This window comes from Mugil cephalus, chromosome 1 (assembly GCF_022458985.1).
Source record: "Mugil cephalus isolate CIBA_MC_2020 chromosome 1, CIBA_Mcephalus_1.1, whole genome shotgun sequence".
Classification (NCBI taxonomy): Eukaryota; Metazoa; Chordata; class Actinopteri; order Mugiliformes; family Mugilidae; genus Mugil; species Mugil cephalus.
Genome location: NC_061770.1, coordinates 26,803,506 through 26,813,299, shown reverse-complemented (window position 1 = coordinate 26,813,299; position 9,794 = coordinate 26,803,506). Strand labels below are relative to the sequence as shown.

The window sequence follows — 9,794 nt, the reverse complement described above, 5'->3', positions numbered from 1 at the left end:
GAAGGGCGGTTAAAATCGGAGGTCCCTAGGTAGCCTTTTGAAAATGAAACTGGCTAAACAGCACTGTTTAGGCTTCCCCCGGTTTTGATTAAAATTAGCATTAGCATTTGCATGTATTTTTAGTTGCAGTCAGACTTTAGGTTTTTAGTTCTGTGCCAGTAGTAAAAAGTATTTCTCACACTGTTTAACCAACTGGAATCAGGGGGGGCGGGCCCCTGTTGGATGGTTCCCCTGATCACGGGATGGTTTAAAGGGGTCGCGGTTCAGGAGTAGAGGGCCGGTCCGGCCGGTCCAGTGGGGTCCCCGTTGTGTTTTTGCTGCAGCTGTTTCAGACTCACAGAGATGGGGTTAATGCCTTTGTGTGTTTTCCCAAAAGGGCACACTGTGTGTGTGGGTTTTTGTGTGTTTTGTGTTAAAAATTTTTAAATGTTGAAGCTGTCAGAGGAACCCCGTTGGGTCGTCTCGGGCCCCACCCCTGTGTCTTCGTTTTGTCCAACAGGAGGGGGCCGGTACGGGGGGGTGTGTTTTTTCAACGAGAACGGCGACGCCCCCGGACGCTACGACATCTTCCCCGTTTCCCGAGACCAATCACAGCAACCCCTGGGTACCGGTCAGGGACGGGACCAACAAAACCCCCGGCCCGAAAGTGGAGCTCGTTGGACCGACCGAAATGGATGGGGTGGGCTGGACTGGGGCCAGATGGACCGGGGCTGAAGGGGGGAAATATTGTGTCTGGGCTGTGTGTTTGGGGGTTTTTGTAGGGGTGGAGGAGATGCAGTGGTCCGGAGGAGACAAGTCCGTCCCTGAGTCCATCTGCAGTTTCCCTTGTAAATCAGGAGAGAGGAAGAAGATGGTGAAGGGGGTTCCCTGCTGCTGGCACTGTGAGGGGGAAGGCACCAGGACTGGGTTTGGTCTAGGGCTAACCCGGGGGGTCCCGGGTTTTGTCTGTCTTGTCTGGTTGGTCTGGTTTAGTCTGGACCTTTGGTTTTGGTTTTGGTCTGGACCTGGGCTTTGTCCGTCCCAGTCTGGTTTGTTGGTTTGGGGGGTTTGGACCGGGCTAGTCCAGGTCTAGTCTGGACCTGGTCTGCTGTGGTAGCTCAGTCAAACTGGCCAATAGGAGCTGAGAGACTGTAACCCTAGAATATAAAGACAGTCCAGACTGTCCTCTCGTCCACCTCATGGACGATGTCTTCATGTCCCCCCCCAGCTGTGCGATGGCTACCAGTACCAGGTGGACGAGTTTAACTGTGAGATGTGTCCATCTAGGGCATTTCGTCCCCCCCCAACAGGGCGTCCCCGCCGTCCCCCCCCCATTCCCTTTAAGCTGGAGTTTGGGAAATCGCCCCTGGGCCCCGGTGCCCCCCTCCCGGGCCATGTCGGTATCATAGGAACCCGCGCGTGGGGGTCACCCCTTTATCCGCCCTTTAACGACACGCCCCTCGTAAAGGGCCCCCAGGGAGGGGGGCTGGCTAGTGTGCTGACTGGTCGGTTCCCCCCCCATCCTTTTATTTTGGTATCCATTTATTGGTAAAGTTCTTTTTGGTCAAACCCAAATTATTGGTCATCCCAAAGTTTTTATCAATTCATTGTTTCTTTTATTCAATTGTTCCCTTTCATTCATCTCTTCATCCATTTATTGGTTTACCTGTTTTTTTTGGTCATCCCCTTTATCCATTTTACCTTTGGGACCATATATATGTTCATCCATTTTAAATTTTTCATCGTATTTTTCAAACAATTCATTGTTCATCCATTCTCTTTTTATTATTCATTGTTTATCCTTCATTGGTATCCATATTATGTTATCCCTTTTATCTTTTCATTCCCTTCATCTGGTTATCCAAAATGTTTTATTCTTTTTTGTTCATCCCTTCATCGGGGCATCTGTTGATCTGTTATCCATTCATCGGGTTTATCCATATATTGTTTTATCCATTCATCTTTTTTTTAAATTTAACCCGGTCATCCAAAATATGTTCAAACCAATTTCTTTTTCATTCATTCATCTGGTCATCCATATGTTCATTCATTCATCTGTTCATCCATTCATCTGGTCATCTGTTGATCTGTTCATCCATTCATCTGGTCATCCATATGTTCATCAATTCATCTGGTTCCCTCCCCTTTTATTTGGGCATTTTGTTTATTGTTATCCCCCTTAAATTGGGTTTAACCATTCATTGGTAAAACCATATGTCATTCTTTTATCTGTTCATCCCTTCAAATTTGGTTTTTTTTTTTTTTTTCCCCTTATGTTTTATCAATTCATCCCGTTCAAACCATTTTATTGGTTATTTTGTTGATTGGGTTTATCCCCTTAAACTGTTTTTCCCCTTCTTTTTGGGTTTCCCCTATGTTCATCAATTTTTTTGTTCATCCATTATCTGGTTTCGGTTTTATCTGTTCCCCTTTCCAAATTTATCTGTTTTATCCCTTCATTGGTCATCCATATGTTCATCAATTCCAAACTGTTATCCATTCATTTGGTTTATCTGTTGATTGTTTTATCCATTCATCTGTTACCATTCATCTGTTTATCCTTTTGTTTCATTTCCCTCCCCCCCCGGTATTTTTTCTTTCCCTCCATCCCCCCCTATCCATTAAACTTGTATGTGTTCATCCAAATTTTTTTTTGTAAAGTGTTCATCTTAAATTTGGGCATCCCTTTTCCAAACCCTCCTTTTGTTCAACCTTTCCCTTTCATCCATTCATCTGTCCATCCATTCATCTGTTCTTCCATTCATGTATTCAACATCCTCTCATCCATTCACCCTGTCACCCCCCAGGTATCTTCCCCGTTTCTACCTGATCACCTTCCTGATGATTGCTGAGCCTGGCGTGGCCGTGTGTGCGGTGCGGCGCCTCCTGCTGGGCCTCGGCATGGCCATCACCTACTCCGCCATGTTGACCAAAACCAACCGGATCTACCGCATCTTTGAGCAGGGGGAAGAGGTGGTTTACTCGGCCCCAAATTCATCCCGCCCAAACCCCCAGCTTTGCCCTCACCCTTTATCCTAAACCCCGTCCAAAAGGGGAGGTTTTCCCCATGATTCCTCCTCCCCCCCCTCAGCCCGCCCCCCCCGGGCCCCCTGTAAAATTTGGGATAATTGCTTTTTTTAAAGTCCCTGTTTTGGGCTTTTCCCGTTCCCAAAATCAAATAAAAAAAAACGTGGGGGCCCAAATATGTGAAAAAAGTTTTTAATGTGACTTTATTGTTCCAAAAGTTGGTGTTCATGTGTTTATGTGTGTGGTTTAGGTCCTCGGTGTGTTCGGGTTTTGGTTCGGGTCCTCCCCTCCACCCCCCAATCGACTACGAGGAGCTCCGCCCCCCCAACCCGGAGATGGCCCGGGGCATCCTGAAGTGTGACATGTCCGACCTGTCACTCATCTGCTGCCTTTAGGGTACAGCCCTCGTTCTCATGGTAAAGAGTTTTACCGGATGTGTTAAATGTCCCTGAAAAGGGCATACGAAACAAGTTCTTCACTGGGGTGACTGAGGGCCCGTGAAAAAAGGGTGTAAGGGCTTTTGATTTGATGTTTAATGAGCTCAAGCCCAGTACGAACATGTGTGTGGGTTTGGGTTTTGTTAAGAAAACAAATATTATCTAGGGATCTAAAATTACATATGCCAAAAATGTTTTTTAATGTGCACATTATACATACACTTTTTCTGTGGTTTTTTTTTAAAAGGGGTGTAACCAGTTAGCATAAACATCGGCCTCACTATCCCCTACAACATACAGGCTAGTAATCACCAAACAAAAACCCCTATGCTTCGACCCCTTTGATGTACAATCTAAAATGTTAAAATTATTGAATTATGAAAATTAAAAATGATTTTGACCCCAAACCCCTCCAAAATTTTTTGCTGCGCCCTTTTCATACACTGATTGTTCTCGGGCAGACGTTTCTCGGACCACATTTTCCCCCCTAAATTTTCGGAAACCCCCCTCTAAAACTATCATCCCCTTCTAGACGTTCAGACGTTCTAGACGTTTTTTCCGCACTTAGCCTCCCCCTGTAAGGATCCTAAAGATCTAAGTTTTAAAATTGAACAACCCCGGGCTGGAGGAAAGGGGGAAGTCTAACAAGGTTCCCCAAACAGAGGGAACAGAACAAACTAACGTCTAAGAACAGTGACACGACACATTTTATTCATTTATTAGCAGACCCTTCCCCGAACCAGAACATGAGTTTATAGGCGGTTTTTCCGGGCCTCGGTTGTAGGTAAAAAGTGCCCCCCCGGTTTTTGGGGGTGAAGAGCCCCGGGTCCCCCGGGCCCCCTTCCAAACGAAAGGACCCCCAAAAAAAGACCATCCCGGGGTTTTCACCAAAGTACACGAAATCAATAGTCTTGGCTCCGCCTTCGTCCCCATCTTCTTCGGCACCGCGCAGTCCACCGGAAAAAGGGGAAAGGAAACCAAACCCGGGTTTTCCTCAGCTCCAAGGCCTCCGGAGGAGGGGTTCCCAGTGACCTGCCCGGGTTTTTGGCTTTTTTCTGGAGAAGAACAAGGAAGGAAAGGGGAAAAAAAGGAAGGAAGGAAGGAAAAGGAAAAGGGAAGGAAGGAAGGAACCCGACTGGGGTTTGCTCCCGGGACCCGATTCCTGCCCCAAGACCTGATCAAACTGTTACCACAAACCTTTAGTTAAAAGGGCCCGGGAAAAAGATCAACACTGGAAACCCTTTTTGCCCCTTTAAAGTTACTTCAAAAATGTGTGTCTTGGTTGTGTGTCTGGGTGTGGGCCCGTGTGTGTGTGTCTGTTGTTGTTTGATGTGTGCGTCTGTTGTTGTTTCATGTCTGTGTCTGTGTGTATCTGTTGTTGTTTCATGTGTGTGTCTGTGTGTGTCTGTTGTTGTTTCATGTGTGTGTCTGTGGTTGTTTGATGTGTGTCTGTTGTTGTTTGATGTGTGTGTCTGTGTGTCTGTTGTTGTTTGATGTGTGTGTATGTGTGTGTCTGTGTGTGTATGTTGTTGTTTGATGTTTCTTTGTTTTGTGTGTTGTTTGTGTGTGTGTTGTTGTGGGCGTTGTTGTTTTATGTGTGTGGGCTGTGGTTTTTTTGATTTTGTGTTTTTGTGTGTGTTTGATTTTGGTGTCGTTGTGTGTGTCTGTGTGTGTTTGATGTGTGTGTGTGTGTGTGTCTGTTGTTGTTTGATGTGTGTGTCTGTGTGTGTCTGTTGTTGTTTGATGTGTGTGTATGTGTGTGTCTGTGTGTGTCTGTTGTTGTTTGATGTGTGTGTCTGTGTGTGTCTGTGTGTGTCTGATGTGTGTGTCTGTGTGTGTTTGATGTGTGTGTCTGTGTGTGTCTGTGTGTGTTTGATGTGTGCGGTGCTGAACCTTTTAACGGTAAAAAGCCGTTTGTGGGTCTGAGTTGAGGGACGAGTCTTTTAATGCTGCAGATAAACTGGAGCAGAATTAGGACCTAAGTGGAGGCATTTCCAGGCCGAGAGGGGAACAGCTGGATTATACAGATTATAAACCGACACAGGACGCAATTATAGAAATAACTTCCCCCTTTTAAAACCCAAAATTAAAGAGCCCAAAAAACAGTTTAAAGAGACAATAAAAAACCCGAAATTTAAAAGGAGCAAAGAAGGGGTCATTTTTCCTTAGTCAGGAACTGCCCTTGCTTCACCCCGTCCCCGTTTTAAGCAACGAAAAATTAAAAGGCGGCTGGGCCCTTGGGAACCCACAACGTCCCCCCTTTTTCTTTTTTGTCCCCCCCTTCTAAAGTCTTCCGCCTCCGGTTTCTTCCCCGTCACGTCCCCGGGAAAAAAAAGTAAAAATTTTTTTTTGGGTTTCTTCTTTTTTTTTAAAAAATTTTTGGGAAAAGGGGTTTTTTTTTTGGGAGGATTTTAAAAAGCCCAGTTTTTGATTTTTTTTTTGTTTCCAAAGAACAAAACCCAAAAGCCCAAAGTTTAGGTCCCACGGCCCCCTTTTAAAAAACCCCGGGTTTCCCCCCCCATCCCCCCCCCCGGTTAATTTAACAGAGATGGGGGCCCCGGGGCTGGACCCAAAGGGGCTGGGGAAAACCCGGGCTGGAAACCCCCGGGGGCTGGACCCCGGTTGGACCGGAACCCGGGCCCGGGCCCGGGGCCAAAGGGGTGGATCAGGGACTGGACCAGGGACTGGACCCAGGTCTGGACCTAGTTCTGAACCTGGGCCTGGACCCAGGACTGGACCCGGGACTGGACCAGGGACTAAACCCATGTCTGGACCCGGGTCTGAACCCAGGACTGGACCCAGGACTGGACCAGGGGCTGGACCTGGGTCTGAACCAGGGACTAAACCCGGGTCTGGACCCGTCTCCTCCTCCAGTCCAACCAGAGTCTACGTCTGAGTCCTTTGTCACACCTGAAATGTTAGAGTCAGTGGAGGAGCTCAGCCGTCTGGTGGAAATCAGGCTGGTCCACAAGGGTTCTGGTTCTGGTTCCCAGAGGAGGTTCTGGTTGTATTGAGGGGGTTCTGGTTGTATTAAGAGGGTTCTGGTTGTATTAAGGGGGTTCTGGTTGTATTGAGGAGGTTCTGGTTGTATTGAGGGGGTTCTGGTTGTATTAAGAGGGTTCTGGTGGACCTGGAGGGGGTTCTGGTTGTATTAAGAGGGTTCTGGTTGTATTGAGGGGGTTCTGGTGGACCTGGAGGAGGTTCTGGTTGTATTGAGGGGGTTCTGGTTGTATTGAGGGGGTTCTGGTTGTATTGAGGGGGTTCTGGTGGACCTGGAGGAGGTTCTGGTTGTATTGAGGGGGTTCTGGTTGTATTGAGGGGGTTCTGGTGGACCTGGAGGAGGTTCTGCCAGTGAGTTTTGGTGGAAGTTTTCATCAGTGACACTTGTTCTTTGTCTCCTTGTGTGTGTTTGTGTGTGTTTGTGTGTGTTTGTGTGTGTTTGTGTGTGTTTGTGCGTCAGATGTTCATCCAGACGGCCACTCTGACCGTGTCCATGTCCCTCAGTGCGTCCGTCTCCCTGGGGATGCTCTACATGCCCAAAGTCTACGTCATCGTCTTCCATCCGGAGCAGAACGTCCAGAAGAGGAAGAGAAGCTTCAAGGTCCGAGAATCACGGAACGTCCGACCTTCCTCACTGTGCTGCCTCAAAGCTGCTGTGTTTCCTGACAGAGTGTGTGTGTGTGTGTGTGTGTGTGTGTGTGTGTGTGTGTGTGTGTGTCTGTGTGTGTGTGTGTGTGTTGCAGGCTGCTGCCCAGGCTGTTTCTCAGAAGTCAGTCAGTGAGAAACAGAACGGAGCCAAGATTGAACCAGACAGATCTCAGTGATGCAGCCGACTGCAGGTACAGGACAAACACACAACACAACACAACACAACACAACACAACACAACACTACACAACACAACACAACACTACACAACACAACACAACGCTACACAACACTACACAACACAACACAACACTACACAACACAACGTTACACAACACTACACAACACAACACAACACTACACAACACAATGCAACACAACGCTACACTACACTACACTGCACAACACAACACAACACAACACAACACTACACTACACAATGCTACACAACACAACACAACACTACACTACACAACACAACACTACACAACACAACACAACACAACACTACACAACACACACTACACACACTACCACATGCTACCTCAACACTACACAACAACACAATCAATACACACAGTACAAGTACAACCACCATACACTACACTGCACAACGCTACACAACACAACACAACACTACACTACACTACACTACACTACACACCACTGACCACATGGTGGCGCTGCGTCTCGCTGACACAGACTGACTCAGGTGTCGTGTGGAAGCTGCTGAAGATATTTATGGAGCGTCTGAATATTTCAGCTGCTGGTTGTGAATTCATGACGTCTGAACATTTATAGAATCTCTGTGTTGCTCCTGTTCTCAGGTACCAGCTGCTCCACCAACCATCACCACAGTAAAACCACCTGTCCACACTTTACCTGGCTCAGCGGCGCCAAACCCCCCCCCCCCCCCGGTCTGAAGAGGAGAGGTGACCTTAAAACGCTCCCATCATAGAACCAGGCTCTTATTTTGATAGTTGTGTCATGTGACCCAGGTGTCACCAGAGCAGCAACATGATTGGTTAGTTTTAGACCTTTTTATGCTGCACTGTGAGATTTTTCATTTAGGTTGCTAAGTGATGTTCATGGTTGCTAGGTGCTAGTTTCCTGGTTGCTAAGTGATGGTTTTGAGGTTGCTAAGTGATGGTTTTGAGGTTGCTAGGTGATGGTTTGAGGTTGCTAAGTGATGGTTTTGAGGTTGCTAAGTGATGGTTTTGAGGTTGCTAGGTGATGGTTTTGAGGTTGCTAAGTGATGGTTTTGAGGTTGCTAGGTGATGGTTTTGAGGTTGCTAGGTGATGGTTTAGGGGTTGCTAAGTGATGCAGTTGCAGGCACCTGTTATCTGTCTGGCGAGTTATGATGTCACTTCCTGTGAGGAAATGACAGAGCTACCAAAATAAGAGCCTCCATCTTCTCGCTGCTCGTCCTGATTGGACCATTAACCTCTGAGATGATAACGAGCGCGACGCTCCGGTCACATGACGCTGCTGCCACCTGGTGTTTCTGTGACGTTACCTGTGCTCCCGTCTGATTGGTCGGAGGCTCATTCGAACTGCCAACAGCTGACCTCATTTGAGCCAATCACGGCTCAGTCGCTGCTTTTCAAAACATCCTCACGTATTTTATCACTCTGTGTCCGAGCATCTCTTGTCCTCCTGGTCCAGGATCAGGCCCGGTCCAGATTCTGCCACAGTTCTGTCCATGAGATCAACAAACAGCTGCAGGAACTTAAATCTGAACCTCGTCAGTCGTCTCGGTCCCTGGTTCTCCGTCCGGTGCCGTGTTTATAAAGACTGAAGGAGAAAGTATGTGGACAGTCAGATATTCACATCGTTATTGACCCTGAAAAGATTCAAGTTTAGTTTCATGATAAAATCTTATAAATTCAGATTCCACAGATTGTATTTCCTGTTCCGTTGTCGTGTTGCTCAGCTGTCCACATACTTCTGACCACAAACCGCTCCATCCGTTTACTGTTCGTTTCTGACTTTCATGTGAGTTGCTCTTGTTGTTTCTGCACTGACAATAAAATACGAAATAAAATAAGTTCTGGTCATAAATGATCGTCTCATTTGTTTCTGTTTCTTTTCCACCTGGAAAAGGTTTTATTGGTAATTTTGATTTCATCAGGAGAAGAAAACCAGAAGAAACTGATGGACATCGTCCACGTCGTCTGCTTTTAAACAGAGACTTGAATCTGTGGACGATAAGCTTCAAAAAATGAAACTTTTAAATCAGTTCAACCTGAGAACAAGTTATTTATTAAACCAACACGTCGTGATTAATATCACTGAAATATCAATGAAGACTTTTAACATTAGAACAAAAGTGTATTACTGAATAAAAAGGAGCAGATCTTCATCTTTATGAATCAGTATCAGGTTTATTGTCACTTTGCTCACTTGTGCAAAACCTCAGAACTTAAAGTAAAAGTGTCCAGCATGAATTAGACTTAACCAAACCTTCAGATGTGGAGGCAACGCTGATGTTTGGACACTCAGAGATAAAAACAGAAGCTCCTTCGTCAGCGTGTCCAGTATTTTCTGAGACTCCTCAGATCTCAGCGTTGAGACGACCTGGTTCTTTCTTCAGATTCATTTTAGAATAAATTATATTATCGTTCACAGATCTGTAGAGGTTTTTAAAACTTGTCTTTTTTATTTATTGACTTTCAACCCAGCATGAGACTCTGCTCATGTTT

The 9,794-nt window shown here is 46.4% G+C and overlaps 1 long non-coding RNA gene across 1 annotated transcript; it reads left to right on the top strand.

Annotated features, from left to right (window-relative positions):
• Positions 1 to 6,900: 6,900 nt before the first annotated feature.
• On the top strand, positions 6,901 to 7,986 carry LOC125010481. Its single transcript, XR_007113083.1, has 3 exons — positions 6,901 to 7,044; positions 7,187 to 7,282; positions 7,919 to 7,986. It is a non-coding gene; the product is annotated as an uncharacterized LOC125010481 (long non-coding RNA).
• The last annotated feature ends 1,808 nt before the right edge of the window (positions 7,987 to 9,794 follow it).